This window comes from Monodon monoceros, unplaced genomic scaffold (genome assembly GCF_005190385.1).
Source record: "Monodon monoceros isolate NGI ecotype Baffin Bay Population unplaced genomic scaffold, NGI_Narwhal_1 Super_Scaffold_3, whole genome shotgun sequence".
NCBI lineage: Eukaryota > Metazoa > Chordata > Mammalia > Artiodactyla > Monodontidae > Monodon > Monodon monoceros.
Window position 1 is genome coordinate 72679404 of NW_021703780.1, and position 8113 is coordinate 72687516.

The following is an 8113-nucleotide window of genomic DNA, read 5'->3' on the forward strand; positions in this document are numbered from 1 at the left end:
AATTAGCTCATGCTCTTATTCTCAATGGTACTTAATTACTTTTATTGTAATTGTTTACCTATGGGTCTAGTGCACTGAACTCTCACAAGTGTTTATTAACCATCTACCTGGTGCCTGATTCTGTGAAGATGAAGCACAAAAGTGCTGCATGAATCCAAGTGAAGGCGTGATCTTAGCAGATGCTCTTGTCAGGCAAAGAGAAGGAGCTGGGCTTCCGTTTCTGTATGGGAGAAGGTAATACTCATACTGGCAATGAGAAGGCGGTGGTGAGGGTGAGATTACCCATTGGGAAAAGTGGGGAGGGGTAGTTTTGCTTTGAGAAGAAAAGTTCTTTCACACCAGCATTTAACACATTAATTAAGTAAAGCTTTCATTTTCTTCCAAATGGGTATCCATTTTTCTACCTTTCTCTTCAGAACTATGAAGTTCCAGTTGTCTCCTGGAAATAAACAGAGTCATTAAACACTTATTTTTCTTGGCTCCACATGTGTCTTTCCTTCTCCCTTTAAATTTGTGGTCACCATTAATGTATATAAGATGTGCTCTCCCTTTTTTTCAGAAACTGTTCAGACAATGTCCTCTTCCTCATACTCTCCCAAGAGGAGAAAAGAACGATCCTTAATGGCAAATGGCCGGTGCAGTGAAGTAACACCAAGAGCTGGCTTCACACTCAGGAGAGAACCCTGCTCCTCCTTCTTGTGGAAATGTTCCCCTTTTGATTTTCTACAAACTTGTATGAGGAACTGTTGGTTTTTAAAAAATATATTTATTTATTTTCCTTATTTTATTTGGCTGCATCGGGTCTTAGTTGCGGCACACACGATCTTTGTTAAGGCATGCGGGATCTTTTCGTTATGGCGCGCGGTCTGCAGGTTTCTCTCTAGTTGTGGCGTGTAGGCTCCAGGGCGCGTGGCCTCTGTAGTTTGCAGCATGCGGGCTCTCTTGTTGAGGTGCGCGAGCTCAGTAGTTGTGGCGCGTGGGCTTAGTTGCTCTGCGGCATGTGGGATCTTAGTTCCCCAACCAGGGATCACACCTGTGTCCCCTGAACTGGAAGGCGATTCTTTACCACTGGACCACCAGGGAAGTCCCAGGAATTGTTGTTTGAATCAAGCAGGAGACACTGAATAGTTTCTCTCTTTCTAGGATTTCAAAATAATAGCACCATATTCTAGAGTCTAGACTCCTTTTCTGTTTTAAAGCTAGGAGCCAATTACTGACACCAAGATGGCATTAGATGTTTTTAGAGTTGGGTCATCTAGGTGACATTTTGTTAAAAGTGTATGTACATGGGCCAATTATTAGACCTACCGAGTTTTATGATTAGCTGCCCTTAGAAACCTTGTTAAACCACATGTGCAGGTTCATGTGAAATGGTTACTAAATTTGATTGTTCTTTGTTGTACCTCCTCTCCCTCCTTCCTTGATAGCTGCTATTTATTTGGTATTTTTAAATATTTCCTCTTGTTGACTTATAGATCCATCTACCAAAAAGTCATAAGGATACCTTGATCTATAAATGTTCAGAGTTTCTTAAAATCCTAATACAGAGTGAGACTGTCTAAAAGTTCTAGTTTGGGAAGTTGCCATCAGCAGCAGATTTTGCTGAATACTACTCTATGTGTTTAATAATAAGGTTTTCTTTTTCTATAAACTACTTCTTGTGGAACTGTTCTCTCCGATGCTGAGGTTACAGAAAAATATCATTTTTCTGTCACTGTTGGTGTTCTTCAGGCCCTCAATTTAAAATGGATGTGCTTTTAGAAACCTAGGTGGTTATCTACATCAGAAAAATACCTTATCCTGGGCCCCATCGGGTGATTTGGACAAAGCAATGCAATTTAGATGGGGGAAATGGTATGTATTACACCTGACCCTTGTGATCCTATGTTTTCAATTTTCCTGTTAAAGAATGCAACAAGCAAAGTTGCCAAAGCATATTTTTCTGTCAACTGTTCACTGATTTGTGAGATGCTGGGCCGATTTTCCATTTTCAGCGTTAGAAGACAGGAACATCAAACGCTTACTTTTCTCTTAAAGTAACTTCTCATGCAACTGTCTCAGGGCATACACTAAACTCTGGGTTTGTATTTGAAAAGAAAGCCCCTATGTATGAGTGCAGAGAAATGGTGGCATGCTTTTAACCTTGATTCTAGGCTTTTGTTTTGCTTTGGTCTTTTTGATTCGGATATGAGCTCAGTATCTGCTAATTAAAAGAATAAAAATAGCAGCCTATTGCTAATACCAAAATACATTTACTGAGTGCCTACCTTGTAGATATTCCTTTGCTAGGCTTTATTCTGGGACATCTTATACAACATATCTTATTTAAAAGACTGATTAATGAAGTAGCAGTTTGGAAATCCCTGGTGGGAAGTAGCTGTGCTATTCAGTATAGCTTCCCCAACTGCCATGCATGGCATCAACCTGAGGATGTCTGTGTATTAAGATGACCAATAAAAAAATCATTTCTAGGAAGTGCCCTGTGTCTTTGTACAATTTCCTGGCCTCTAGGGAAGGAAGTCCAGATAACTTGAATGTTACTTGGCTTGGTAAAGATGTTGAAGTGGGGCTTCCCTGGTGGTGCAGTGGTTGAGAGTCCCTCTTCCGATGCAGGGGACACGGGTTCATGCCCCAGTCCGGGAAGATCCCACATGCCGCGGAGCGGCTGGGCCCGTGAGCCATGGCCGCTGAGCCTGCGCGTCCGGAGCCTGTGCTGTGCAGCGGGAGAGGCCACAACAGTGAGAGGCCCGCGTACCGCAAAAAAATGTTGAAGTGAATCATGATCACTATTGCTGCCTTCTCTTCCTTTTCTTTTCTCTAAATCAAAAAGCAGTTTAACATTAGCATAGTTGTATTAGTTCTCTGTTGTTGCATAGCAAGTTACCCCCAAACTTAGCAGCTTAAAACAACCAACATTTATTATCTCCTAGTTTCTGAGGGCCAGGGATTCAGGAGTGGCATGGCTTGGTAGTTCTGGCTCAGGGTCTCTCATGAGGTTATGGTTAGGAGGGCAGTAGGGCTGCAGTGATCTGAAGGCCAACAACTGGAAAGACTGAAAGACTTTGAAAGATCTGAAAGACTAGGACTAGAAGATGCACTTCCAAGAAGGGTCACTTACTTGGCTCTTGGCAGGAGACCTCACTTCCTTTCAATGTGAGCCTTTCTACAATGTCCTTGGGATGAGGCAGCTGGCTCTCCCCAGAGTGAGTGATCTGTGAGAGCGAGAGCGAGAGAGAGAGAGAGAGAGAGAGAGAAAAAGAGAGAACAAACAGGAAACCACAGTGGTGTGTTTTTTTTTAACATTTTATTTTATATTGGAGTATTGGAATATAGTTGATTAACAATGTTGTGTTAGTTTCAGGTGTACAGCAAAGTGATTCAGTTATACATATACATGTATCTATTCTTTTTCAAATTCTTTTCCCATTTAGGTTGTTACATAATATTGAGCAGAGTTCCCTGTGCTATACAGTAGGTCCCTGTTGGATATGTCATTGTAGTTTGGATTTGCATTTCTCTAATAATCAGTGATGTTGAACATCTTTTCATGTGCCTCTTGGCCATCTTTATGTCTTCTTTGGAAAAATGTGTATTTAGGTCTTCTGCCCATTTTTGGATTGGGTTGTTTGTTTTTATGATATTAAGGCACATGAGCTGTTTGTAAATTTTGGAGACTAATCCCTCGTTGGTTGCACTGTTTGCAGATATTTTCTCCCATTCTGTGGGTTGTCTTTTCATTCTGTTTATGGTTTCCTTTGCTGTGCAAAAGCTTTTGAGTTTAATTGGGTCTCATTTGCTTATTTTTGTTTTTGTTTCCATTATTCTGGGAGACAGATTGAAAAAGATATTGCTACGATTTATGTCAGAGTGTTCTGCCTACGTTTTCCTCGAAGAGTTTTATAGTGTCCAGTCTTACATTTAGGTCTTTAATCAATTTTGAGTTTATTTTTGAGTATGGTGTTAAAGAGTGTTCTAATTTCATTTTTTTTACATGTAGCTGTCCAGTTTTCCCAGCACCATTTATTGAAGAGACTGTCTTTCCCCCATTGTATAGTTTTGCCTCCTTTGTCGTGGATTAATTGACCATAGGTGCATGGGTTTATTTCTGAGCTTTCTATCCTGTTCCACTGATCTATAGTTCTGTTTTTGTGCCAGGACCATACTGTTTTGATGACTATACCTTTGTAGTATAGTCTGAAGTCAGGGAGCCTCGTTCCTCCAGCTCCATTTTTCTTCCTCAGGATTGCTTTGGCTATTCAGGGTCTTTTGTGTCCCCATACAAATTTTAAGATTTTTTGTTCTAGTTCTGTGAAAAATGCCATTGGTAATTCGATAGGGATTGCATTGAATCTGTAGATTGCCTTGGGTAGTATAGTCGTTTTGACAATATTGATTCTTCAAATCCAAGAACATGATACATCTTTCCATCTGTTTGTGTCCTCTTTGATTTCTTTCATCAGCATCGTATAGTTTTTGAAGTACAGTTGCATTTCTATACACTAACAACAAAAGATCAGAAAGAAAAATTAAAGAAACGTCCCATTTACCATCACATCAAAAAGAATAAAATACCTAGGAATAAACCCACAGTGACTTTTATGAATTAGTCTCCAAAGTCACTCAAATGTCACTTTCTCTTTATTCTATCTGTTAGAAGTGAGTCACTAATTCCATCGCACATTCAAGGGGAGGAGAATTAGACTCCAACTCTTAAAGGGAAGAGTATCAAAACTTTGGGAAAATGCATTCAAACTACCACAGTTGTACTTGTCATTTAAAGTTTACAAAGAGTTTCCAAACATTGTTCCTTCAAAAGAGTTGACAATGGCACTAGTGCCTTTCTCGCCTATCACTAAGGTGCAGCGCCTCTTGCTGTAGAAGAGCTGTAATACATTATCAGCCTTTTGCATAACTCTCTGCTTCTAACTCCTATCCTATGGCATTCTGGCCAGAATTTGTATTAGCCAGTGGAGAAATCATAATGTGCTGAGACATTTTGCTGTGCTCAAACAGAGTACTTCCCTGTGGTTTTAAGATTTTCCATCATCCTATTTTCCTTATCATGAGGATGGTATCACTGAAGAGCCAGTATGAGTGGACTGACTGATTCATTTCGTGAGCACTGAAGAGAGAGAGGAGCATCTCTCTAAATTTGTGGTTCTCCTTGGTAAGACAAATTTAAATAAATCACATGTTCATAAAGAAAGCTTAGAAAAGACCATCACAGTATACTGGAGTAGATTTTATATTTATTAATAGTAATAAAGCCATTTTTATATTCACCTCTTGAGAAACATTAAGTGTTCTAAGATACTAACTTAGGGACCTGTTAATGAGAAAGATGCTGGTTTGGAATGGGTTTTTTTTTTTTTTTTTTTGGCGCTGTTGTTCTTTTTAATCTTTTATATTAACATAAAGTAAAATAACCAGTTTTGGTATGCATATCTATGAATTATAACACATGTATAAATTCTTATAACCACTACCACAATCAAAATGCCATACAATTCCATCACCCCCCAAAATCTCCCTCTCGTTATCCCTTCATAGTCACATCTAACTCCACCCATAAATTATTTCAATCTCTGACCTTTTCTCCATCACCAGTTTTGTCTGAAAGTGCCGTGTAAATGGATTCATATATAGTATCTGATCTTTGAGACTAAGTTCTTTCATTCAACACAGTGCTTTTGCAGTTCATCCAAGGTGCTGTCTCAATAGTTTATTCCTTCTATTGTTAAGTGGTATTCCATTGTATGGATGTACCAGTTCGTTTATACATTCATCTGCTGAAGGACATTTGAGTTTTTTCTGGCTTTTGGCAATTATGAGTATACATTTATGTACAAGTGTTTTAGTGGACATAAATTTTCATTTCCCTAGGGTAAATACGTAGGAGTGGGATTAGTGCATGACGTGATAATTGAATATGTAATTTTATAAAAACTGTCAAACTGTTTTCAATAGTAGTTGTACCATTTTGCACTCCCACCAGCAATGTATGAGAATTCCAGCTGCTTCACATGATCACCATCACTTGGAATTATCTGAATTTTTATTTAGTCATTCTGTTAACTGTATAGTGGTATCTCACTAAGTTTTTTTAAATTTGCATTTCCCTAATGTCTAATGATAGTGAACATCTTTTCAATAAAAGATGTTTGTCCTCTGTATATCCTCTTGATGAAGTGTCTGTTCAAGTCTTGTTTATTTTTAAATGGGTTATTTTCTTACTGTTGTGTTTTGTGAGTTCTTTTTATATTGTGTTCTTGTTATATCTAATAATCCTTCACCTAAATCCAGGTCAAGAATATTTTTCCTATGCTTTCTTTTAAAAGTTGTATATTTTACATTTAGAACTATGATACATTTTAGTTAAATTTTGCATAATATATGAGGTTTAGATTGGAGATTATCCTTATCTATCTATCTATCTATCTTATGTATAATGAATTGTCCCAACACCATTTGTTGAAAAGACTATGCTTTCTCCATTGAACTGCCTGTGCACCTTTGCCAAAAATCAACTGGCCATATTTATGTTGGTCTATTTTTGGACTCTCAATTCTGTTGAGATTTTTTTTCTGGTTCTTCATATGCTGAGTAATATTGTATCACATCCTGGCCATTTTGAATCTAATGTTATGAGACCATGGGTCTCGTTTAAACCCTATAAAGAATACTGATAGGTTTTATTCTAGCAGGCTTTTGAACTGGTTAGGTTCAGGTCACTCATTTCAACCAGCCTTCTAGAGATTGTGGTTTCAATGCTGAGTCCATTTTTGAAGACTTTGTAATGATCTGGATGGTACCACCCAGCAGACCATTCGATACCTGGGTGGTTGACTGTGATATATTGTCTAGGGTCAGATCTATGCATGAGCTGCTTGGGTAAGTCCAAAATTCAAAAACAGCTGGATTTATTCTCCCAAGCTCCTTATCCATACATGTTCTCCCAGTATTTTATTGTTCCATAAAACTTCCTTTCATCTGTGGTCAGTCAGTGGTACAGATCATATAGGAAAGGCAAGAGAAACATCTGAATCTTTACCTTTATTTGCTAGTTTTCAAAATAATGGATTAGTCTACCAGTATCCTCCAATGATGACCTATTAGAGTTTTTCTTTCTTTTTAAAGAATCGTTTTGATCTCATGGATTTAAACATATTTGATCTGTTTAGATCCATTGCAATTATTAACCTTATGGATGAGTACAAATTTAGTAGAGAACCCTTTCTGACCATTTGACTGCCTTGATAAACCATGCATTTGGCCAAGTCACTTGTCTGAACTATAGTGAGAACAGATGATGATAAATCAGTAAGACTCCCGGAAGACTGATCCTTTCCTTAAGGACCCATTACCATTACTGGCCAGCAAGTATTCAGGAATGAAGTACAGTATCACCCATCCATTCATTTTTAATTATTTGCTCACTCATTGAACCAACAAACATTTATTGAATGCATACCATGTGCCAGCCTCTGTGTTAGGCACAGGGATCTCAATAGCAAGTAGAAATAGGCATGTTCCCTGCCCTCAGGGAGATTACATTCTAGTCAGGGAAATAGAGACATTGGTGAGATAATTGCACAAACACACGTTAAATTGTGATGTGTCAGGAACTAAAAAAGATAACTTTTTTTTTTTTTTTTTTGCGGTACGCGGGCCTCTCACTGTTGTGGCCTCTCCCGTTGCGGAGCACAGGCTTCGGACGCGCAGGCTCAACGGCCATGGCTCACGGGCCTAGCCACTGCGCGGCATGTGGGATCTTCCCGGACCGGAGCACGAACCCGTGTCCCCTGCATCGGCAGGCAGACTCTCAACCACTGCGCCACCAGGAAAGCCCTAAAAAAGATAACTTTGAGGAGGAGGTATGAAAGTGAGCAGTAGAGTCGGTCTCTTCTGGAAGGTCAGGGAAGGTCTCCCTTAGAGAAGATAACTTGTCTGACATCTGAGGGAGGGGAAGAGGCTGACCAAGCAAAAGGAGGAGGGCGTGACAGTAAATGTAATCTTGAATACTTATATATTATAATCTCTCCCTGTTGATCCTGTTTATATGTTATAATCCGGCCCCATGCAGACTGTAATCCTCCTAAGCCTAGATTGAAAA

General features: G+C 39.0%; 1 pseudogene; it reads right to left on the reverse strand.

Moving 5' to 3' along the window:
* Positions 1-566: 566 nt before the first annotated feature.
* Positions 567-743, reverse strand: LOC114908200 (annotated as a pseudogene).
* Positions 744-8113: the final 7370 nt, after the last annotated feature.